This window comes from Neophocaena asiaeorientalis, unplaced genomic scaffold (assembly GCF_003031525.2).
Source record: "Neophocaena asiaeorientalis asiaeorientalis breed wild unplaced genomic scaffold, Neophocaena_asiaeorientalis_V1.1 scaffold40, whole genome shotgun sequence".
NCBI classification, from domain to species: Eukaryota; Metazoa; Chordata; class Mammalia; order Artiodactyla; family Phocoenidae; genus Neophocaena; species Neophocaena asiaeorientalis.
Window position 1 is genome coordinate 2,999,923 of NW_020185335.1, and position 25,445 is coordinate 3,025,367.

Sequence of the window (25,445 nt, forward strand, 5' to 3'; positions counted from 1 at the left end):
AAAAAAAAAAAAAAAAAAAAAAAAACTGAATGCTAGCATGTAGAATGGGACTTAGAATCATTGAGTCATTCCATTTACATATCAGGAAGTGGGGTTGAGAAATATGCCTGATCTCCTCAAACCAGTAGGTAGAAGAACTGAGTCCAGAACCCAGGTCATCTGACTTGCAGGCTGAGGCTCTTTCCAGTAGTAAGTGGTGTCTTTTAGGGAGGAGCCGCCATACCCCGGTTGCCCATCCACAAAGTCATTGATCCCCTGGACTGCAAGACAAAGAATAGACACAGGCAGGTTATGGAAAATAGCCCCTTCCTCGTGGTGGCCCGGGGCCATCTGTCTGAGATGAGGGAGACATTCACTCAGTGTGTGTTCAACCAGGTCCCAGTAAACAGAGGAGGCATTGGCCCAAGTCTGCCCGCTTCTGCCCTGGTGCTGCCTCCATCCCCTCCCCGTCTCCCCTGTCATCTCAACTTCCTAGATGCTCACCCTCCTCTGTGCAGTTTCCTGCTGGGGCCTAGATAAGAATGTAGCTCTAGGGCTGCTGTGCTTTCTGGATTACGTTGTATTTCCTTCGGGGGAGGGTTGTGCCCCTGTGTCTTCTCCCTTGGAAGAGAATGCCCAGGATGGTGGTGCCAGTTTCAGGTACAGAGAGATGAATAGCACAATTTTGGCCTCAGTTCGCGCATCACCTCCAATTTGTAAAGGGTACAGATGTTTGACTCAGCTTGGCAGAGCCAAGAATGGGGTGTTGTAGAAAGAGCTCTGAGGGAATTTCCTGGCGGTCCAGTGGTTAGGGCTCCGCGCTTTCACTGCCAAGGGCCTGGGTTCAGTCCCTGGTTGGGGAACTAAGATCCTGCAAGCTGGGCGGTGCAGCAAAAAAAAAAAAAAAAAGTGCTTGGGGCTTCGAGCCTCACCTTAGCAGGAGGAGACCTCAAGTTCAGTCTGACACAGGTGTCTTGCCCAGAGTGGGTCACTCCCCTGGGGCCCCTGGTCAGAAAGGGAAGGCTGTCCCCTGAGTGTGACATGTATGTTAATAAGATGCTGGAGGTCCTGGGAGCTTGGGGGTGCTTCTCCCCAGCCCCAAGGTGCTCAGTGAGCAAGGCGGGGCTCTTCTGAGTTTGGGACTGAATTCCTTTTTCATTCTGACCATCTCCTCATGCATCTTTCCTCCTGCCCTTCATATGCGTGTTGACAACCAGTCTTCTCTCCTGAACTGTTTGCCAACCCAGACTGACTAGAGCGCTGTGTCTGCCCTGCATGCTTGGCTCCCGCAGGCTCCCTGGTCCACCTGTTTCTGTCTGGGTTCATGTTCCCAGAGATTGGCCAGCTTGGGTCCGGTCTCCTGTTCCCTCAGGCTTAGCCACAGTGCCTACTCTTGTCCCCGACTCCCTCTTCTCGGTGAGGCTGAAAGTCACTGGTACCTCGGGTACATAGTGCCTTGAAGCTTATAGTCATTGCTTATTTCATCTTGATGGGGACTGTGAGGTAAGCAGGGCAGCAGGCATCATCATGCCCATTTTACAGATGGAGGACCTGAGGCCCAGAGCGGTAAGATTTGCCCAGACATGCAGCTGTCGAATAGCAAAGCCAGTCCTGGAATTGAGGTCATCTGGGTTTAGTCCAGAGTTCACTGTAAAATGTTAACTCATAGACACGTGTTGAGGTGGGGCTGCCCCAGTCTCACCAGGCAAGGGGCTTGAAAGGAGGCCCTGGGCCCCACCTCTTGGTGGCCCCCAGGTCACCCTGTACAGCCCAAGCCCCAAATAAGCACCATCGTGTTGGCCATCCCCTTGTAACCCCAGGATATATAATAAAGTTAGCCAAAAGATACCGCTCCCTGGGGACCATGGTGATGGACCCCAGTTGGTGTATTCCTCCCCTCCATGTTCCCCCAAAGTTGACAACAGTAATAGATGTCATGACAGATATTATCTTAGCAGGGAACATATAATGTAGGCCAGGTCCAGGAGGATGAATCGCTCTTTGAGGATGGGACTGGGGAGGGCTCCTTGCTCTCCCACCCTGGCTCCCCTCACCCAGGGGCGAGGGGCAGAGGCAGGGCAAGGGGAAGGCTGCCTTTGCTCTACTCATAGCAGCTGATATTGCCACTTTCCTGAAGGGAAAGCAGATGACCTGCCTAGCAACCTTGGGGATGTTCTTTCCTCCCAGGGGTCCTGCCTGAGTCAGTCACAGCATATTATCAGCTCCTCAGTGACGAGGAAGACGGCTTAGCCAGAGCAAGGGGTGAATGAAAGCAGGTGTGCACTGACCTCTACAGTTTACCAGCCACCTGCCCTCTGCCTCCTGGAGCTGAATATTAGTGACACAGGGATTCGCGGGGGCACAGGGCAGGGGTGCTTCCTGCGGGATTGGTGCTGGCAGTTGCCCTGTGGCACCAGGCTGGGCACTAGCTCAGGGCCTCTAACTGCAATTCCCAAGGTTTCTGTGGGAAAGATGACTCCAGAGGACACAGGCTGAGCAAAGGGCCCACCTCTGGGCTTCTCTCCACCTCCACTCCCGAGGGAGAGAGGGGACATTGCTCCCTTTAATCTCCTGGTCCAGGCATGGATGCAAACACCTCCTTTGTGTTTTCATTAGCATAGCTGCCACAGTCTGACCTTTACCCAAGACGAAAGACGTTACTAAGTATAAAAGGAGAACAAAGGAAAGCTAAAGATAGGGTGTATGAAGAGTAAAAACAGTCTGGCTCACAGAGGACAGGTTACTGGTTTGTTTCCAGGATTTTTGGGGTACTCTCCCCACTGGAGATACCCACCCCTAGGGCCAGCGCACCTCTGTATGCCTTTCCGCCAGAGTCTCTGGTCTCCTAGCGCTGACCTGTCTCCCTAAGGACCTCTGGGACCCATCCTGTCATGAGTCCTCTTTAGGGCAGGTGGGCCACCTCCTCTCTACTCAGGGCTGATTGGCTGTGAGGGAATGTAGCTCCTTCCCGAGGTCCCCCAGGGAATTGGCACCTACATGACTGTACCTATAACAGTGTCACCTTATTTATCCTAAGTAAGCCTTGTAACAGGGCCCCATCTCTCTTTTTTTTTTTTTTTGCGGTACGCAGGCCTCTCACTGTTGTGGTCTCTCCCGTTGTGGAGCACAGGCACCGGATGCGCAGGCTCAGCGGCCGTGGCTCACGGGCCCAGCCGCTCCGTGGCATGTGAGATCTTTCCAGACTGGGGCACGAACCCATGTCCCCTGCATCGGCAGGCAGACTCTCAACCACTGCACCACCAGGGAAGCCCGCCCCATCTCTTGACACAGCACTCAGGCCCCAGCTTAGCCCACAAGCTGCCGTAAAGGGTTGGTGGTTCTCCAGCATCTGATCTTGGCAGGAATTATACAAGTCTCACCACCAGCCTCCCTCTTCCCACTGGGCCACAAGAATAGAAACTGATAAGTTGGCCTGGTTGATGGAAGTTTTCGGGTGGGTTGGGGGGAAAGAGTGTTCTGGTTTAAAAAAAAAAAAAAAGTAAAAAGAACACTTTGAAGTCATCTAATCTTGATGAAAGAAGGAGATAAGCGCCTGACCACAAAGGAGTTTCCAGCCTGCAGCCCCACTTCTGCATCCTGCCTGGCATGTAAGTGGTGCCCAGGACGGTGTCCACGCCCCAAACGGCTGCCTGCTGGCACGCAAGGTGCTCCCATTTCATAACCAGTGTTCAGACGAAGCAGCAAAAAAATCAGAAGTACCGCCGCCTGATAAGGAAATGTGGGGGCAGGGTGGATAGAGTAAGGGAGGTTGTCTGCCGACAGTTAACAGCCCACTGTTGCTACCCTGCCGAGGTTGGAGCCCTTTAGAGAAATTCACCGCAGACAAAGTAGGCCTCCGTGCCTGCAGCCTGGACTGTCACCTTCATGATATTGCCTGGTCCCAGAGGCTCTGACAGACTTCCCACCTGGGTGGCTTGGCTGGGCCATGAGGATTGAAGAGTTCCAGCCATAGGTTATACCAGCCCAGGGGAAGAGGTTTGCACAGTCCTGGCACTGAGGGCACAGAGCCCTGTTCTCACTTGCACCTTCAAGTGTGACGCTGGCCCTAGTGGAGTGAGTGTGCGCCCCTGACTTCCGCCGTGGGTTGGGGGACGGAAGAACCCCAGAAAGGGGGCTGCTGTGCTCCCAGAAGCACTGTTTCTGGACCTTCACATCCCAGGAGCTCTGCCAGCCTTGTCAGGGGCCAGAGCTTGCCCTGTGTATCAGAGCTTTGGGCCAGGTCCATCCCAGTATGCCCCCCAGGAAGGGCTGGTGTTTGCCCCCAGGTTGCTGAGGGCCTGGAGTCCTACTGGGTCATGCACATACAATGACTACACAGACACCGGTCCTGCAGCCCTCCTTTCCAGCGAAGCATCAGTCACCCTGCTTCCCGGGCCCCTTTCCTGCAGGGTCACAGTGCTGGCCACTTAGGTTATGACCTCTTCCCCGGCATTCTCTGCCCCATCCCCCCATCGCACAGAGGATATGGGGATAGATGCCAGAGTTTTAAGTTGAATCCTTCAACTCTGGGCCTGGACCAAGGCCTGGCTGGAGTTGTGAGTCACAGAGACTGTGGCCTGGAAGATTCTAGAAGCACAGCTTCTCCCTTCCCTAGGTGTGTCCTGGCAGGACTTGTGTAGACCCTAGCTCAGCCCTTCCCCATCAGCTCTCTTCAGGTGGCCAACCTTCCAATGCTTACAGAATAGGGAGGAGGACCCTGTCCAGAGCCCCATGCCACAGTGCAGTGCAGGCTGGGGAAGGGGCGAGCCAGGCCAGTGGTGGGAAACAGAAGCACCAGTCCTGCCGCTTCCCCAGTGGTGAGGGCGAGAGTTATCAGATTCAGGATTTCTTGGGGTTGCTGTCTAAGAGGGCTGGTTGGGAGTTAGAAAGGGAATGCCCTGCCTCTCTCTGCCATGTGTATGAATCTGCTCTTTTAGGAGAACATTTGCCCTTTGCCCCCAGCCCCTGGAGCTTCCTTCTCAGTCTGCATACCCTTGCCTGGGAGTATTCCAGGAAGCTGTCTGGGTGTATGGAACAGGTTTTCACAGGCTTGTCCCCTGCCACGTGGGTGTGTGGGTTGGGGAGAAGGGGGTTGAAGGTTACCCGGAGAAACCATTTACTCCTTTCTTTTCACCCATTTCTGGCAGGGACGATGGAATGCAATGAGACTCTCTTTTAAACCTTCTATCTATCAAACCTACACTAGTCCTCCCACCCCAGGGTAGAGTGTGTGTGCATTTGGGGGAGCCAACATTGCGGAGGATTGGAGTAACCCGTGTATCTGAGGAAGGAGGACTCCCATTGATAAGCGTGACTTGGACAGGAAGCATGATCCTTCTCCCCAAGGGGTCTGTAAGTTGAGGATTGACTCACCTTGTCCTTCTTGAAGCCCTCGGCTCTGCCCTCCACCCGTGTTCTAGCTGGTGGGTATTGCTCTGGTTATGCCCCTCTGAAGGCCTCTGGGATATGCTGTCACCAGCTCCCTCCTCTTTAGAGGGAGAGGCTGACAGCTGGGACCTGGGTTGCTGGTCTCTGGAGTCAGCTGCCCTTGGCATATCCCTGGAAGGGCAGCTCTCCTAGGGGAAGCCTGGCCGGCAAAACCAAGGAGCCCTGGGTGGCGGACAGACTAGAGGGGCTGGTGGGGCGTCCTCAAAACAGAGGAGTCCCATTGCTCTGCTCCTCGACAGAGCAGGAACTGCAAGGCTGGAGAGAGAAGAGCTTTGCTAAGGGGTCAGTGATGCGGCTATACAAGGAGGGAGAGGCCTGGGGCTCTTCCCATGCTGTCTGCCACTCCCCTGTGCGATAAATATTTGCTGAATGAACACATCCTTTGCTTTTCTCTTTGCTTTTCTCTTAAGATTCGAAGCATCCCCTAGGCATCCTGACAAGGTGCAGAAGGAAAAGGAGGGCCCGGCAGCTTTTCTGTGGTTCTTCATTACATCTCTGTTGTGACTGAGATCTGAATCTTAAACCATGAAGAATAGCCAAGCCTCCCACGCTTTGAACTTTATCTTTAGAGGAAATCAGAGCAGACTGTAAGCATCATGGTCTCCTGACCCTGGGTGTGGGTGGGCTAGTCAAGTTTAATTGCCTTGGAAGGGAGAGTTGGGCAATAAGGTCTAGACCTCAGCTTCTCCAGACTCCTCTCTGACTTGCCCTAGGCCACCATTTAATTCATCCTGCTCCCTGCTTCCTCCAGAAGTCCTCAAAGAAGCTTAGATTTCTTTCCCAGTCTCCTACCTTCAGGGTCTTTCACCTGTCTCCGGCCTCTCTCTCTCTCTCTTTTTTTTGGGCTCGAGCTCGGAATCTTAAGCCCTGGACTGCCAGAGAGGTCCATCTCCTGCTTCTCTTAATGTCAGAGGCTTTCAGCCCTGTAGAGGAACCCCGTTATAAACTTTGTCTCTTCTAGAATCTTTTTTTTTTTTTTCAGGACCAAGAACAGGTTTATTCAGATCCATGGTCGGTTACAAGTTTGGTCTGATTACTGGTCACAGGCCCCAAATGCCACTATTCTGAGTTTTCATCAAAATACAAAGCCCAATACTTAGAGTTTGAAAACTTAAAAAAAGACACCAAAGACTAAGGCTTTTAAAAATCTCGGTTGAAAAGTTCTCCCGGGTGCGTTATCTGTAGAATGAAATGCGTGTGAGATGCTGTGTGTCTCTTCTAGAATCTTGCTGCCAACTTGTGTCTAGAGAGCCACAGAGGTGGCCAAGTATGGGATGGACCTCAGTGAGCTGTTTAGAACCAGCTCAGGACAGGCCTCTGTTCTGTGTAGTGTGATGAAGCCAGGGAACACGTGAGACAGGCTCCGTGACCCACAAGCTCTGCCACAGGATGGACACAGCATTGCTCGCTGTGCAGCCTGGGGGTGGGGGTCATTGGGGCAGAGCAGGCTCTGAGACTTCAGGTCTACGCTGCCCACTCCACCTCCCTGGAAGCTGCCACAGTGGGGGGTCGATGGGGTGGGCAGGCAGTGCCTGTGGTTAGGCAGGGAAGGAAGCTCTGGAGCAAGACCCTGGCGGTGCTGGCCTGGGGAATCCGGGGCTGGAGTGGGGCTGAGGGTGCTGAGGAACCTGTGTTGCCTACTCGGGGTCACGGGCCTGTAGCCCAGAAAGCTGGCCAGGCTGGGTCTTGGACTAACCAAACCGTGGCCCTCCACCTGCCCACCCCAGGAGCACAGGCACTGAGGCTGGGAGCTTTCTGGCTCTTGTCCTTCCAGAAACCCTCCAAAGTAGATGGTACTCCCATTTTACAGATCAGGGGGACTAAATGGTTGATAGCTGACAAGCGGCAAAGCCAAAATGTGAAGCCAAGTGTTTCTAGGTGCCTTCTTCATTTTGGGAGGCTTGACTGGAAAGGGACTTTGAGCTGTGGTGGATGGTTGTGAGATCTGACAAGTCCTAGCTAAGGAGGACTTAGCCAGCAGCCTGCGGTGCTTAGGGGAGCCACCAGAGAGAGTACTGTCCCTAGCAGCCCTGGTGTGTCTCTGCTGACAGAAGCTTAAGAGCAGTCCACTTCAACTGTTCCCACCGTCCCGGCAGCTTCTCTAGCTTTTACACACTCACTCTTCTCATTGCCTCCGATTTGTGAAACCTGGTTTGTACCTGAGGCCTCGTGTGTCTTGGTGGTCCACGAGAAGTTAGAGAAAGCTTTCACTTCTAGAACGTCAAAGCTGAAAGAGTGGGGGCTGGTTATAATGATCACTTCCATCTGCATATTTATACAGTGATTTATGAAAGTGGCTTCAAAACATTTTTTCACTACCATTTATTTCTTCTGCTTATTTTTTATTATTGTTTACTTTTTAAAATTTATATGTATTTTTTATTCTGGCCATGCCGTGCGGCTTGAGGGATCTCAGTTCCCCAACCAGGGATTGAGCCCAGGCCACGGCAGTGAAAGCTCCGAATCCTAACCAGTGGACCACCAGGGAACTCCCCTCTTCTGCTTCTTATAACCCTGGGGTTATGTAGAGAGGTGATATTCAGTTGGACAAAATTTTTTTTCATTTTTATTTTATATTGGAATGTAGTTGATTTACAGTGCTGTGTTAGTTTCAGGTATAGAGCAAAGTGATTCAGTTATACATATACATGTATCTATTCTTTTTCAGATTCTTTTCCCATATTATCACGTAGTATTGAGTAGAGTTCCCTGTGCTATACAGTAGGTCCTTGTTGATTATCTGTTTTATATATAGTAGTGTGTATATGTTAATCCCAACCTCCTAAATTATCCCTCCCCGCCATGGACAAGTATTTTTTGATGCCTGCTATATGAAGGCCAATGCTAGATAGTGAATTAAATAACATGGTGTCTGTACACTTAGAGCTTAAGTGAAGGAGATAAACATGTCTGTGTCTTTTTAGGTTTCGTGTAGGATATTAATAAATATGGGCCAGATTTGGCCTGTGGTCCAAATTAGCTCATAACCCCTGGAGGGTAGGACACGGTGAGAGATGAGGCTTCGGAGGGTGGCCTGGTTTGGGGATCTCTGGATGCTGTGTGAAGGAGCCTGACCTTGGCCCCAGGACTGAGAGAGCTGCATCTCCATCTCATAAGCTTTTGAACGCAGGAAGCTGATGAGTTTGTTAAGTCTGAAATGCCACATGGCTAAAGAGGCAATGGAGAATATAATCTAGAATCTAGGGTAGAAGGGCAGGCTCTTGATTTGGAGGGGGATGGGGCACCATAGAGAGGCAAAGGAGAAAAAGGGCTGAGGGCCAAACCTTCAGAATCTATTAGCAGCTGAAAGAAACAAGCAAGGAAGGGTCTGAGCCAAGAAAGCTGATTGTGATGGCTTGGAAGTCAAAGTGGTGGTCAGCAGGAACAAGCAGGAGATAATCAGAGAGGAAGAGGCTGGAGGTGGGATAGCCTTCCTCTGATGGTCCAAGAACCTTGGCCTGGAAAGAAAAAGTGGCTAGCTGCCTGGTGATAGCCTGGACTCGAATGTGGCTCCTGAGTTCACTGCTGTTCTGATGTAATTGAAACTAAAGGCTGGGCCTGCTGCAGGTGGGCTGGGGACTTGAAGAGAGTCGGATGGACCTTTTATCAAGAGTGTCCATGTGGCCAGTATGCATGTTTCCCCAGCCAGGTGCAACACTGGGAAATGCTCAAGTGGTGTGGAAGAGGGGCTGAAGGCAGGGCTGGCCTTCCTCAGTGAAGGCCTGGTCAGACCGCATCTGAAAGATCCTATTTGCATGTCTGCCCACCCCTGCCTCCATCCCATGGTGGACTGGAATGAAGATGGGGTGGGGATGGGAGAGCAGTTTTATTTGGAACTTTTGATCAGCTTACCCCAGGCTCAGTCGGCTTCGCTCAGTGTATTGGCTGGAGTTCTGTGAATCTCGTTAGAGATGGTTTGATATACCTTCTCAGGAGACTGGTATTGGCAGCGATTCCCAGTTCCTTGGTATAAATAGTTTAATCCAACTCATCCAGTCAAGATGGCACTGTAAATTTATACTCTAAACACATGGCAGTAATACATAAAAAGACAAAATGGGGCTTCCCTGGTGGCGCAGTGGTTGAGAATCTGCCTGCTAATGCAAGGGACACGGGTTCGAGCCCTGGTCTGGGAGGATCCCACATGCCGCGGAGCAACTAGGCCCGTGAGCCACAACTACTGAGGCTGCGCGTCTGGAGCCTGTGCTCCGCAACAAGAGAGGCCGTGATAGTGAGAGGCCCGCGCACTGTGACGAAGAGTGGCTCCCGCTTGCCCCAACGTCTAAAAAATAAATAAATAAATAAAAGAAAAAATGCTGAAAACATAGTCATGTACTCCCCCTCCCTGCCCACACAAAATGATAAACATCCCTGTGATGAGAAATAGAGCAAGAACACACAGGGGAGAGCAGGGCAGAAGCTGCAGGCCTGCTGGTCTCTGAGACTGGATGCAAGAAGAAGTGGCTAGAAATCTGGGGTAACAGAGCTATGGAGTGCTCAACACAAAGCATGGAATTAGAGCTGGTCTACTGCTCGAACCCAGGGGCTGGGAAAACAGTTGCTCTCACCCATTTCCTGGGGCTATGGCTTATCATGAAGATGCTTACCTAGGGGGACAGAACATTAGAGCCTGGACCTAAGCTGAGCTGGTACTACAAGATATAATTCTAGACCAGGAGACCCAAAGGACCTGGGGAGGCAAAGGTGAAAACCCCCAGATAGGGGAGGGATGAGCTTATATATTCAGAAACATGTGAGGAAAACTAATATGAAGAAAGAACAAAAGCAAAGAAAAAGTTACCCCAGAAGAAATGAAAATAACAGAGTAATCAGAAAATACCTTTAATAGAAATAGGTTAAGGATCCTCAAAGAGATTAGGGAAACAGGAGATTCATTAAAGAAAAGAAAGGGAAGTTGTAAAAGAAACAAGAATATGTGAATATGAAAATTTTAAATTAAAAATTCTAGCAGCAAAAAATAGTGTAATTAGAATTTGAAACAATGGATAGCTGTAGCCTGGACATATAGAACTCACGAATTGGAAGCTAATGCTGAGGAATTAATCTAGAATGCAGCACAGACATGGAGGACATGTGACAGGCTTTAGCACAAGTCTAGTAGGAATTCCAGATATGAGTCAAGGAAATGGCAAAAAAATATTTGAAGTGATAATGGCTGAGAATTCCAGAATTGAAGAAACAGCACGAATACCAAACAAAATAAATAACTAGATATAGTGAAACTGCAGATAAGAATAAAGGGAAAATATGGGAATTCCCTGGTGGTCCAGTGGTTAGGACTCTGTGCTTCCACTAGAGGGGGCACGGGTTTGATCCCTGGTCAGGGAACTAAGATCCTATATGCCACGTGGCGCAGCCAAAATAAAAGAAAAGAATAAAGGGAAAATATTTAAAACTACCAGAGAAATAACAGAATTCAGAGAAACAACAATGAGACCGACAGACAACATTTCATCAACATTAGATGCCAGAGATGATAGAGGACTATCTTAGGGAAACTAGAATTCTATATCCAGTTATCATTCAAGAATGAGGTGAAATAAAGATATTTTTGGATATGCTAAGACAGTTTTATCTATAGATCCTGGCTAAAAGAACAACTAAAGGTATACTTCAGTAAGAAGAAATCTCGGGGGAAGGAGGAGGTTGCTAGCACCAGCATTGAGTGCAGAAATTGAAATAGTATGTTGGTAAATTTAACTATAGACAGTATATCTGGATGCTTAAGTCACTCAAAGTGACTTAAACTCTAGAAAATATTTAATTAGCTTATAATGAGAAGTGTGGAGGTAGGGAGTGCCAGGGTTGGGGCAGTGGTCTAATATTGACATGAAGAACCCTGGATCATTCCATTGTTCTGCTGTGCCATCTTAAGGGTATAAGATCTTTCTTCTCATGGTTGTGAGATGGCTGCTGCTGCTCTAGGTAACATATCATCACCCTATAGCTTCCCAAGCAGGAAGGCAGGGAGATGCTAAGAGAAAGGAAGCTTTCTAATGTGCCTCTTTTTTGGGAAGGAGAATCTGTCCAAGAAGCCCCCAGCAGACATCTCCTTACGTCTCATTGGCCCGAGCTGGTTCGTTCTTACACCAATTCCTGGTAAAAGGGAACAGGCTTACTGTGGTTGGCTTTGACCAGGCTTGCCTCATCTCCTGGGACTGGGTTCTTTGCTACCTGAGCAAAATCAGGATTCTGTTGGCAGGAAAGAAGGGGGAGTGGCTGCTGGTAGGCAACCAACAGTGTCTGCCACAGATAGCAAAACACACAAACAGAAATCCAGTGTCTAGTTTGTTTTTTTTTTTTTTTTTTTTTTTTTTTTTTTATGCTCCGCGGCATGTGGGATCTTCCCAGACCGAGGCACGAACCCGTGTCCCCTGCATCGGCAGGCGGACTCTCAACCACTGCGCCACCAGGGAAGCCCTCTAGTTTGTTTTTTAATTTTACAAAAGGAAAACTAAAATTGTTCACCACATTATCAAGGAAGAATAAGGTAAAGTAAGGAAGGGAATTTCATTGTTAAATCACATCAAGTTTCTGCCTTGTTAAACAGAATAGTACTGCTGAAAACGGTAGACCTCATTAGGACAATGTATATATGCTAACAATTTAAGATAACCACTAAAAGAAGAGGAATATAATTTCCAAGCCAGGAGGGAAAAAAGTGGTGGGAGTAGGGGTAGTGTGTCAGTCCAACAAGTCAGGAAAAGAAAAAAGAACTAAAGGAAAACTAGTGAAGAGAAAACAAAGGTAGTAACATGAGTCCAAATACCTAAGGGTAAAGGGTTATACTCATGTGTTAAAGAGAAAAAAAACTACCAGACTGGATAAAATGCAAATAAGAAGTGGTCTGGAGCCTGGAGAGACTGGTCAGTGGACACAGGGGCTTAACAGGAACCGCCCTGGCCTTCATCATACAGGTGGTTCTGTTCTTTTTTCTTTTTTTTTTTCTTTTTTTGCGGTACGCGGGCCTCTCACAGCCGTGGCCTGTCCCACTGCGGAGCACAGGCTCCGGACGCGCAGGCTCAGCGGCCACGGCCCACGAGCCCAGCCGCTCTGCGGCATGCGGGACCCTCCCGGACCGGGGCACGAACCAGTGTCCCCAGCATCGGCAGGCGGACTCCCAACCACCGCGCCGCCAGGGAAGCCCGGTTCTGTTCTTTAAATAACTTTCTATTTATTCCTCGCCCCATCTCCCTGCCTCTTCTCAACAGTTTCTGTCTGGCTTTGCCTTGCTACTGAGACGGTCGGTATTGTTTTCTGGATCGCCCCCTGCCTACTGTAGATATGTATAACAAATTCCTGGACTCCTCCCCTGCGCCCAACACCAACAAATCACACTGGGACTCCTTTAAGGGGCAGGTGTGGTGCAGAGCTGGGACCCCACATCCCAGCTGTCCCCCTGCCCCACCCTCTCCCCGTGCCTTAGAGCCCAGCATTCCTCCCCTTAGAGCCTGTTTCTTAGGATGCAACATCGATCCGCTTGCGATGAAGACTGATGGTTTATTTCGCTGGGACTTATTTGAAAGTTAGCCAGAGTGATGATTATAGGCTGGAAGAAATGTTAGCTCTTGCTTTCTGGTTTCCTGGCTGCCAACTCAGGACAGCGTCAGAAGTTCTGGAGCTGAGATTTCGGACTCGACATCAAGGCAAAGTGAGGTGTCCTGCAGGAAGACACTGCCAGAGGGGTTGTAACTGGGGAGCGAGGAGGCCTGAGTCAGTAGGATAACTGAGGGGTGTGTGCCGGAGGGTGGTGCCAGCATTTTGCAATGTGATGACTTCAGTCAGCCAAGCATGCAGAGGTGAAGCAACCAGTTCTCAGACACATCAAGCATGTGCCTCTCTGGGCTTCAGTTGAGTGTGAGGGAGGGGCTGTCAGGTCTCTTCTTCCAGATAATGACTGACACCCCAGGGCGTCTTCTGGTGTCGGCTGTTGCCACACCAGCAAGCAGGGAGTTTGCTGGGTTACTAGGTTGGCAAGGTTCTGGGACACAGGGAACCCTTTGATGGTTGTGCCCCAGTTAGTGGGAAAAGCCTCTCTGGAAGGCAGTGGGAGCTTTTGGAAGGAGCACTGGCCTTGGAGCCATCAGACCTGGAATGATATTAAAGCTCTGTCACTTATCGCCTGGCTGACCTGTTTCAGCTGTCTTGGGACTTTTGTGAATACCAGATGAGACGCTATGCCTGCAAATGCTTAGAAACTCATAAAACACCATGCAATGTGAGTACTAATCTGTGGTTTGATGCCTTTACATTGAGGCTCTGGGACACGTCCTTAGGCTTTGTGTCAGTGGGAGGAAAGAGGGTGCTTATCAGCATCTTGGGCTGGGATTTTTTTCTTTCTCTCCACCCCCTCCAGATTCAAGCAGTCTCCCTCCCCCCATCCTCTGCTCTTTATTTTGACGTTTCTTTTCTCTGCCTGCCAAGAAGATTGTGTTCAGCTGCGCTGGTCTGAGGCTGTGCTGTATCCTGTGCCTCATTAGGTTAATTTGATGGGTTGTCTCCTGGGAACTGACCAGAGACTGGTTCTAAAACCATGCTAGCCTCCAAAACCCGGTTCCGTCCATTCTCCTTTGGGGCAAGCTTTGCTGCTCAATCCCATACGCCTGCTTTTCCTTTCTTCCACCTGCAGGCTGGCCAGGGCCTCCTTCGGTTTCCCTTGTTTCCTTGTATTAGCATAGTTATTCAAGCATGCATCCCCTGATTGGTAGAAGGCTCTAGGGAAGACCATCCGTTCTCCAAGGCTGCCCCTGACCTTCTGGATTCTGCTCTCCAGTTCCTCTGTTCAGCCTCAGCATTTTGAGCTCGGCCAGCCATTCAGGGGGTATTTATCGTTAAGTGGTCTCACCAAATTTGCTAAATTTGTAACCACAAACCTCTCAGAAGACTCTAGTATTGCCTTGCCTCCCACTAAATTTACCTCCTTACTCTCCTTCTCTCTTAGAGGACTGTTTCACATCTGATCTCTGTAAATCTCCAACCCCAGCAATAAAGATGCATCCCTCCCTGTGCCTGTGCCCATTCTCTGCTTCACCTTCTGCTAGGCAGGTCAACCCTTTCCATGCGGGCACTGGCTCCCCCCACCCTCTGCCCCGTTCTTGCTGCTTAGGAACTCTGCTGCTGTTTCTTTTTTATTTATCTATTTATTTATTTTGGCTGCGTTGGGTCTTTGTTGCTGTGCTTTCTCTAGTTGTGGCTTTCTATAGTTGCGGCGAGCGGGGGCTGCTGTTCCTTGCGATGCACAGGCTTCTCATTGTGGTGGCTTCTCGTTGCAGAGCACGGGCTCTAGGCTTGTGGGCTTCAGTAGTTGCGGCACACGGCCTCAGTAGTTGTGGCTCGCGGGCTCTAGATTCCATTGTATGGATATTTGACATTTTGTTTATTCATCAGTTGATGGAACTTTGAGTTCTTTCCACTTTGGAGCTGATATGAATAATGCTCCTATAATCGTTTGTGTACGTGTTTTTATGTGATATGTATTTTCCTTTCTCTTGGGTATAGACCTAGGATTAGAATTGCTGAGTCATACGGTAACTCTTTGTTTAACCTTTTAACTGCCAGACTGTTTTCCAAAGTAGCTGCACCATTTCACATTCTCACCAGCAATGTATGAGAGTTACAGTTTCTCCATATCTTCACTAATAATTTTTATTATCTGTCTTTTTGATTATAGCCATCCTAGTGAGCAGGATGTGGTGTCTGATTGTGGTTTTGATATGTATTTCCCTGATAACTCATGGTGCTGAGCACCTTTTCACCTGCCTGTTGGCCACTTCTCATCCAGTCAGGTGTTCACCCCCTCCAAACCTCTGGATCAGCCATTGTGAAGGTTACTGCTGACAGCCTTCTCTTATCTATGCCAGGCCTTCCGTCAATAATTTCTTCTGGTCCTGTAGTTTTAAGAATGAACTGTGCTCTGATGACTCTCAGATGTATCCCTCCAGCTCTGACCTCATCCATGAGCTTCAGACATCTGTGTCCTGCTGCCTATTGCCATTTCCACCTGGACATTTAAAGGGCATCTCAAATTTAACCTGTTGTAAACAGAACTCTTGTTTTTTTTTTTTCTTACCCAAACCCATTTCTTTCCTGACTTTTCTGTATGAAAGAATGGCACCCCACACACACACACCAGGTTGCTTGGGCCACCAAACCCTGTGCCCCGGGTTCAGTCTTCCTCTCCTACCTACCACCCTCCATCTCACCCATCAGTTAAACCCTTCAGAATACATGCAGCTGCTTCTCACCACCTCCACTGCCTGCGATATTGAAGTAGCTTCTCTGTGGTCCCCTGCTAGTGTTACACAGCAGCCAGAGTAGTCCCTTAGCAAAAAATGTTTTAACCTAAAAAAAAAAAAAATTAGAATTTATAATGAAATACATCACACATTCAGAATAGTATATATCATATAAATTCCTTAAAGACTGGGCTTCACTGGTGGCACAGTGGTTGAGAGTCCACCTGCCGATGCAGGGGACACGGGTTTGTGCCCCGGTCCGGGAAGATCCCACATGCCGCGGGGCGGCTGGGCCCGTGAGCCATGGCCACTGAGCCTGCGCGTCCGGAGCCTGTGCTCCGCAATGGGAGAGGCCACAACAGTGAGAGGCCTGCGTACCGCAAAAAAAAAAAAAAAATTCCTTAAAGAATAAAAATTCTAAATACTCTGTTTCTACTATCTGGATTAAAGAGTAATACATTCCCCAGTACTTCTGAAGCTCCTATAGACCCTTCTTCTTGTCTCATCTACCTTCTTCCCATCCAGGGGAATTTCCTGGATTTTACAGTGTTTCCCTGATTTTATCTGTTGTTTTCTCATCTATGTGTATAGAGGCCTTAAAACAATTTCTTGCTTAGCTTTGCATACTTTTGAACTTTTCATGAACTCATACTGTAAGTATTCACCCCTGACTTATTCTTTTTGTTCAACATATAGTTTTTTGGTCATATTCATTCCTGTTTATGTATGAAACTGGAGTTCATTCATTTTTACTGTATTACGTGAATGGACCACAATTTATCCATCCTATTCTGATGGACATTTGTGTTTGCAGTTTTCAGCTATTACCCGGTGCTGCCTTGAGCATTCTCATATGTCTCTTGGTACACGTGTTCACGTGTATCTACTTGTAGAAATACTAGAGTTTACTACATACCCACCGGGATGCCTAAAATTAAAAAGATAGCAGATATCCAGGACATGGAACAAATGGCACTCTCCTATGTTACTGGTGGAAACATAAAATGCTACAGCCACTTTGGACAACTATTGGATAATTTCTGGTAAAGTTAAACATACTGGTGTATGTACCCTATGGTCCTGTAATTCCACTCCCAGGTATTTACCCCAGAGAAATGAGAGTATGTGTCCACAAGGTGAGTTGTACAGAAAGGTCAGGGCAGTTTTATTCATAACAACCAAAAACTAAAAACAACTCAACTGTCCAAACGTGGAAAAGAATAAACTACTGATACACACAGCATGGACGAATCTCCAAAACATTGTGCTGAGCAAAAGAAGCCAGCCAGGCAGGAGTGTTTATATGAAGTTCAAGAACAAGTAAACCTAATCTATGGTGACCGGACTCAGCAAAGTAGTATAGCAGTGAACGATGACCGGGAAGGAGCACAAGGGAACTTCCGGGGTTGTGGGGTGGTGGTGGAAATGCTCTGTATTTTATACTGGGTGCTTACACACGTGAGTAAACATGCATCACGCTCTACATTGAAAGACTTCTGCATCCTATTATATGTGAATTAAACCTCAATGAGAAAAACAGGTTGTCCCAAGTAGCAGCACGATTTTGGGGGAAAATGAAACAATGTATTCAACTAGTTGTCAGGGTTCAACTTAAGCTTTAAATCTGCTTAATAGGAGAAGCAGGCTGAACTCACCAGCTTTATAATTCATTGATTCTAAATATTCAACCTTTGGGTGAGAAACCATTCATTCCCACCCAAACTAGGAGGACTACATTTTCTGAGGATGTCTTCTCACATGGGACATCACAAAATAAATTAGCTCAGGACAAATGGGGGAACTTTCTAATCTCTCATTGTGTCCCCAGTGTTCCATCTTTTTCTGTGAGAAAGATGTTTTTTAATTTTTCTTTAAAAAGAAATACTGCTGGGATATACTTATGTCCATATTTTTAAAGTAATGCCAAATTAGCCTCCCAAGCATTGTACCAATTTATTTTCTCACCAATGGTGAGTGAGTGTTCTTGATACTCTGCATCCTCTCTAAACTCTTAGTACTGTTAGTTTTAAAAAATTTGCTCCAAGGGTCCATTTTAAAATATAAATCAGGTCATGACACATCCCTCCCCAAAACCCTCCCATCAGATTAATAATAAATCCTAATCCCTTCAAAGGCCTCTGTGTCCGGGCCCCTTGTGCCTACCTCTCCGACACCCTCCCCAGTTTTGCTGGCCTTCTTGCCATGCTTTTTTTTTTTTTTTTAATTAATTAATTAATTTTGGCTGTGTTGGGTCTTCATTGCTGCGTGCGGGCTTTCTCTAGTTGCAGCGAGCGGGAGCTACTCTTTGTTGCGGCGTGCAGGCTTCTCATTGCAGTGGCTTCTCTTGTTGCGGAGCATGGGCTCTAAGCGTGCAGGCTTCAGTAGTTGTGGCTCGCGGGCTCTAGAACACAGGCTCAGTAGTTGCGGCGCACGGGCTTAGTTGCTTCGCAGCATGTGTGATCTTCCCGGACCAGGGCTCGAACCCGTGTCCCCTGCATGGGCAGGCGGATTCTTAACCACTGCGCCACCAGGGAAGCCCCTCTTGCCGTGTTTTTCACAGGTCAGTCTGTTTCCTCCTTGTGTACTCTGTTCCCTCTCACAGCACCCTGTAACTTCCCTGTCATGGCACTTTGTAATCCCCTGTGCCTTGCCTTTGTATTTGCCGCTAGACCAGAAGCTCCATTAGGACAGGACGCGTGTTTACTGTCCCACACTAGCACCCCCAGCCCTGCGCCGGCCCATTAAGTATCTGTCGAATGAATAAATAAGCCAGCACCAGCCAGGTGGCCCTGGAAGACTGGCCTGCTTCCCTCTGTGGGCACCAGAGGTGGGAGCTGATGCCCAAATGTGTGCCCTTCCCCCAACTCTTTTACATTGGGGTTTGCATGGGCTTAAAGTGAAAGATCAGAGCAGCTGTGAAAAGGAGAAATGAGAATTAGGCATTGGCAACTGGAGGGCACAGGGAGTACCCCAGAGCAAATGACGTGCATAAAAGCTCTTAACCAGGTGACTTCTGGGATTCGGGGTGCATGTCTGGGGCCTCTGACCGTTCTTGCTGCGTTCTGCCCTGTGCCCTCAGCACACGTTCCCAGAAGCAGCCCAGCCTTGGGATTTCCAGAGCAAAGGCTTTTGCCGGTGACCCTTGTTTGGGAAGACCTTCTCTGCTCTTCCCAAACACAGTGACGAAACTGGGGCTTTTCCTCCCCTGACAAGGCAGCCGGTTACGTCAGATGCCCCCTTTGTTGAGACTGCAAGGAGTTACAGTCTTCCCCAACGTGAGAGATGTTTCCTTCAGAGCCTCCTGTGCCGGTTTCTGCCCAAGTCCGCCTTTGGGGGCCACAGTGGGCCACGCACCAGAAACCAGGTCTCCCCAGCCAGGCTCCTTGCAGCATCCCTTGCTCAGCCTGGAAAGTCACCACCTCCTGGACCGCTTGCCTCATGGCTGGCTCTCCTCAGGTCACAGGATGCTGGGAGCAAGACCCTGCAAAACGGAGTTCTTTTCCTTAGATGTTGGTCATGGATATGAGCAAAGAGAGGCCTAGAAGAGACAGTGACCTGGCTTCTATTTACAGACAGCGCCACCAAAGGCTGTGCATGGAGTCCGGCATGCCAAAGGGTGCAGTAGAACCTTTGGAAGGAGCACGCTGGACCAGTGCCACCGGGTCTGTGGGTTAGAGCTGGGAGCCCCGGTGAGGCCTGTGGACGAAGCTTCACTCTTGACCCTGGGAAGCCGGCTTCTGTGTCTCTTTGCCTCTTACCCTGGAGCCTCTGGGTAGTTGAAGGAACCCATGGGCTTCTTTCTACACCCTGGCCAGTCACAGGCTTTGGAACTGGATAGACCTGGACTCAAATCTCAGCTACACTCAGGAGGTTTTGACTAGGCAAGTTCCTTCACGTCTGTGAGCATTGTTTCCCCACCCAGAATAATGTCTCCTTATTGGAACGTGTTAGTTCTGTTCCCTGATGGCTTTGTGGTTTGGCTTGGCCCCAGAAATTGGAGCTGCCATAAACGGAGGGGGCGGCAGAGGTTCTTGAACATAGAGCCTGAGATGCCTACTGTGCAGCTGGTGGCAGCAGCCAGAGTTGCTGGAGGAGCTGGCTGGAGCTGGAGCTTTCCGAGCGCAGCTGTGAGGCCCAGGGGCCGGGTCAGAGCCAGGGCTGGCTGGAATTGGAGAGGAGCTGGTGGGGTCACGCAGGCCTCTAGGATTAAGTGCTCCCCGTGACATGGAGCCAGGGCCCGGGGGCTCCACTCTCAGCTTTGTCCCTGACTCTCACCCTGGCTCCCTAGCATGTGGCATGGATTCAGGCTCCTTTCCTTAGGGTGGATCCCCACAGCACCCTGCTGCCTCTTCTCCCTGCTCTTGCCCAGGGCAGCACAGGGGCTCAGGCTGTCAGTAGCCCATGGCATTTATTTGGTAACCTGCAGAGGAAGGCAACTGTCCAGAGGGCTGAGTGGTGGTGGTGCTGAGCGTCCTGACACGGTCAGGTTCTCTCCCTGACACCAGAGCTGGAAGGATTGTTAATGAATCACGCAGCTAACCCAGGAATGCTTCATCTGTAGCCCACACTACAGAGGGGAGAGGGCAAATCCCAGGGCTCAGGTCAACCGCCCCCCTCACTTTGGGGGGGCTTCTCTACCTCTTCTCAGGGGTAGAGAACACCTGGGCAGGGGCTCATATCTGCAGTCCCCTACCATCTTTTCTCTGGGCCATTTTCTCTTAAGTTTCCTGAAATTAACCTCATATCGCTGGAATAGGAACTTCCTAAACCTGGCTTTTCCAGTGACTTGCCCTGTGGCTCTAGGGAAATCACTTTCTGTCCTTGTTTACCTTCTGGCTAATGAGTGAGGGTGGCTGGCTAATCTGGTCTTTAGAGGCCCGAGTTAAGGAGAGCAGAGTGATTCTGTCTGCAGTTAGAGGGAAGAGCCCTTTCTCTTGTCCACCCTTCAGTTAAGTGGGCATCTCCTCTACTGCCAGCTCTGTCCCCTCTGGGACTTGGGGGCAGGGCTGGGGGAGAGCACGTGTGCATGTGCGATCTGTCTGCACATTATTTTTCCTTTCTGCAATTTCAGAGTCATGCTGCGGCAGCCTGGCGCCTGATGAGTGAGGGGAACCTGCCAGGGGATTACTGCTAGCTCAAGGCAGGACAGAGGCCTCAGGGGAGCGGAGATGGGCAGAGCAGCCTCCAAGCCTGGGCCAGCAGCACCAAGACGGAGGCCTGGGCCCTGGCCTGGAGCTCGGCTCACACTTGCTCAGCTGACCCTGATGGCGTTCGAAGCAACACCCTGCTGAGAAGCGGCTGTTCCCAGGCCCCAGAGGACCTCAGAGCAGGAGCTGGAGTTTGACCACCCCTACACAACTGCAGTTGGGGCTGCGACCGTCGGGGCAAGGGGCTGGCGCCTCGGATGGGAAGTAGAAGGGCAGAACCTAACGCCAGGAGGATCTTGGTCTCTGAAGAGTTTTCTGGAACCCACGGAGCTTCGTGGGTTTCTTCTCTCTGGATTGGGGCTTGGTTCCCTCTCCTCCCCTGGCAGAGGCGTTGGGCCCTGAGGGCCAACTGAGAGAGGGAAGACTCTTAAATGAAATTCAGGCTGCCTGAAGCCCACGTGCTCTCTGCTATGGTTGGGGTTCAAGGGCTTCCCTGCTGCAGGGGACGAGGGGCCACCTCGGCATCTGCTCATGAGCCACAAGGACCCCGAATGCTCCAGACTGGATCGTTTCAAGCCGCCAAAGAGGAGGACTCCCACAGCTGGCAGCCAGCAACCCCAAGGGACTAGAGGGCTGGGATGGACTGACCTCTCCCTTGCCAAGGCTCTGGGAGAAGCAGAGCCTCTGTGGCCCAGCTAGTGACGGAGAGACCCAATGAAGCCATAAGCAGGGCCAGGCGGCTCAGGGACAGGGGAGCCACTGTTGCCGACGTGCTTTCTCCTGACCCTGAGGGAGGGCGTGGTGTGGGACCTGCCCCTGTCCCCTCTCTGGCACTTGCCCATATGCCCTTTGCGCGTGGTGCCAGAACAAGCAGGCTACGCTGTGGCTGGCCCATCAGCGGGCTGGGAAAGGAGTGGCCACGGTGACACCTGCCTGACTGCCGGGCTGAGGCCCCAGCTCCCCGGGGCGCCGAACCATGAAGTGCTCCCTGCGGGTGTGGTTCCTCTCCGTGGCCTTCCTGCTGGTGTTCATCATGTCACTGCTGTTCACCTACTCCCACCACAGCATGGCCACCCTGCCCTACCTGGACTCGGGCACCCTGGACGGGACCCACCGGGTGAAGCTGGTGCCCGGCTACACCGGCCTTCAGCGCCTCAGCAAGGAGGGGCCCGCCGGCAAGAGCTGTGCCTGTCGCCGCTGCATGGGCGACGCCGGCGCCTCTGAGTGGTTTGATAGCCACTTCAACAGCAACATTTCCCCGGTCTGGACCCGAGAGAACATGGACCTGCCCCCAGAGGTCCAGCGGTGGTGGATGGTGAGAAAGCTGTGGCCCTTCCTGCCTCCCCTTTGCTGCCTCCTCTCCGGGGATCTGTCCCCCCATTTGGGAGTCACCCTTAGAGCCCCCTCTTGGATTGGGGCTGTCTGTCTTCTGGCCCCCAGAGCCTTGACAAAGTGTGAGGTTCACTGGACCAGAGCCAGCTCCTAGGATCACAGATTGTGAAGGGGGAGCGAGCTTTGGCCTGGAAAGAAAGAGAACTAATATTTTCTAGTGCCTGGAGAGGCCAAACATAGACCAGAGATGCCTTGCTGGGCCAGGGAGGTGAAATAGACAGGAGAAACAGGTTCCCCAGGGAGAAGATGGTGAGAAGTGAGCATGGCAACAGGAAGAAGGCCTGCCCTTTATAAAGGAGGCAGCGGCTCAGCTCCAGTGATTGTTGCTATGCAGGCAGTATCCTAATTTGTAGATGTTTGCTCAAAATAATTTGAAACACCACGCCACTCACTTGGTTCCTTCCAATTGCTGGAAAAGCCTTTCTTCTGGGTTGGGATAGGAAAGCATCAGCAACTCCTCTGGGGGCTAAGGGAGGTGAAGGGGAGGGGATGGGGGGACAGGTGTACCCAAGCCTCCCCATTCCTCCGGATCCTGATGGCTCGCGGGCTCTAGAACACAGGCTCAGTAGTTGCGGCGCACGGGCTTAGTTGCTTCGCAGCATGTGTGATCTTCCCGGACCAGGGCTCGAACCCGTGTCCCCTGCATGGGCAGGCGGATTCTTAACCACTGCGCCACCAGGGAAGCCCCTCTTGCCGTGTTTTTCACAGGTCAGTCTGTTTCCTCCTTGTGTACTCTGTTCCCTCTCACAGCACCCTGTAACTTCCCTGTCATGGCACTTTGTAATCCCCTGTGCCTTGCCTTTGTATTTGCCGCTAGACCAGAAGCTCCATTAGGACAGGACGCGTGTTTACTGTCCCACACTAGCACCCCCAGCCCTGCGCCGGCCCATTAAGTATCTGTCGAATGAATAAATAAGCCAGCACCAGCCAGGTGGCCCTGGAAGACTGGCCTGCTTCCCTCTGTGGGCACCAGAGGTGGGAGCTGATGCCCAAATGTGTGCCCTTCCCCCAACTCTTTTACATTGGGGTTTGCATGGGCTTAAAGTGAAAGATCAGAGCAGCTGTGAAAAGGAGAAATGAGAATTAGGCATTGGCAACTGGAGGGCACAGGGAGTACCCCAGAGCAAATGACGTGCATAAAAGCTCTTAACCAGGTGACTTCTGGGATTCGGGGTGCATGTCTGGGGCCTCTGACCGTTCTTGCTGCGTTCTGCCCTGTGCCCTCAGCACACGTTCCCAGAAGCAGCCCAGCCTTGGGATTTCCAGAGCAAAGGCTTTTGCCGGTGACCCTTGTTTGGGAAGACCTTCTCTGCTCTTCCCAAACACAGTGACGAAACTGGGGCTTTTCCTCCCCTGACAAGGCAGCCGGTTACGTCAGATGCCCCCTTTGTTGAGACTGCAAGGAGTTACAGTCTTCCCCAACGTGAGAGATGTTTCCTTCAGAGCCTCCTGTGCCGGTTTCTGCCCAAGTCCGCCTTTGGGGGCCACAGTGGGCCACGCACCAGAAACCAGGTCTCCCCAGCCAGGCTCCTTGCAGCATCCCTTGCTCAGCCTGGAAAGTCACCACCTCCTGGACCGCTTGCCTCATGGCTGGCTCTCCTCAGGTCACAGGATGCTGGGAGCAAGACCCTGCAAAACGGAGTTCTTTTCCTTAGATGTTGGTCATGGATATGAGCAAAGAGAGGCCTAGAAGAGACAGTGACCTGGCTTCTATTTACAGACAGCGCCACCAAAGGCTGTGCATGGAGTCCGGCATGCCAAAGGGTGCAGTAGAACCTTTGGAAGGAGCACGCTGGACCAGTGCCACCGGGTCTGTGGGTTAGAGCTGGGAGCCCCGGTGAGGCCTGTGGACGAAGCTTCACTCTTGACCCTGGGAAGCCGGCTTCTGTGTCTCTTTGCCTCTTACCCTGGAGCCTCTGGGTAGTTGAAGGAACCCATGGGCTTCTTTCTACACCCTGGCCAGTCACAGGCTTTGGAACTGGATAGACCTGGACTCAAATCTCAGCTACACTCAGGAGGTTTTGACTAGGCAAGTTCCTTCACGTCTGTGAGCATTGTTTCCCCACCCAGAATAATGTCTCCTTATTGGAACGTGTTAGTTCTGTTCCCTGATGGCTTTGTGGTTTGGCTTGGCCCCAGAAATTGGAGCTGCCATAAACGGAGGGGGCGGCAGAGGTTCTTGAACATAGAGCCTGAGATGCCTACTGTGCAGCTGGTGGCAGCAGCCAGAGTTGCTGGAGGAGCTGGCTGGAGCTGGAGCTTTCCGAGCGCAGCTGTGAGGCCCAGGGGCCGGGTCAGAGCCAGGGCTGGCTGGAATTGGAGAGGAGCTGGTGGGGTCACGCAGGCCTCTAGGATTAAGTGCTCCCCGTGACATGGAGCCAGGGCCCGGGGGCTCCACTCTCAGCTTTGTCCCTGACTCTCACCCTGGCTCCCTAGCATGTGGCATGGATTCAGGCTCCTTTCCTTAGGGTGGATCCCCACAGCACCCTGCTGCCTCTTCTCCCTGCTCTTGCCCAGGGCAGCACAGGGGCTCAGGCTGTCAGTAGCCCATGGCATTTATTTGGTAACCTGCAGAGGAAGGCAACTGTCCAGAGGGCTGAGTGGTGGTGGTGCTGAGCGTCCTGACACGGTCAGGTTCTCTCCCTGACACCAGAGCTGGAAGGATTGTTAATGAATCACGCAGCTAACCCAGGAATGCTTCATCTGTAGCCCACACTACAGAGGGGAGAGGGCAAATCCCAGGGCTCAGGTCAACCGCCCCCCTCACTTTGGGGGGGCTTCTCTACCTCTTCTCAGGGGTAGAGAACACCTGGGCAGGGGCTCATATCTGCAGTCCCCTACCATCTTTTCTCTGGGCCATTTTCTCTTAAGTTTCCTGAAATTAACCTCATATCGCTGGAATAGGAACTTCCTAAACCTGGCTTTTCCAGTGACTTGCCCTGTGGCTCTAGGGAAATCACTTTCTGTCCTTGTTTACCTTCTGGCTAATGAGTGAGGGTGGCTGGCTAATCTGGTCTTTAGAGGCCCGAGTTAAGGAGAGCAGAGTGATTCTGTCTGCAGTTAGAGGGAAGAGCCCTTTCTCTTGTCCACCCTTCAGTTAAGTGGGCATCTCCTCTACTGCCAGCTCTGTCCCCTCTGGGACTTGGGGGCAGGGCTGGGGGAGAGCACGTGTGCATGTGCGATCTGTCTGCACATTATTTTTCCTTTCTGCAATTTCAGAGTC

The 25,445-nt window shown here is 51.0% G+C and overlaps 1 pseudogene; it reads left to right on the plus strand.

Annotated features, from left to right (window-relative positions):
• LOC112393407 (CMP-N-acetylneuraminate-beta-galactosamide-alpha-2,3-sialyltransferase 2 pseudogene) overlaps window positions 1-22,693 on the plus strand; it is a 33,782-nt pseudogene extending 11,089 nt beyond the window's left edge.
• The last annotated feature ends 2,752 nt before the right edge of the window (window positions 22,694-25,445 follow it).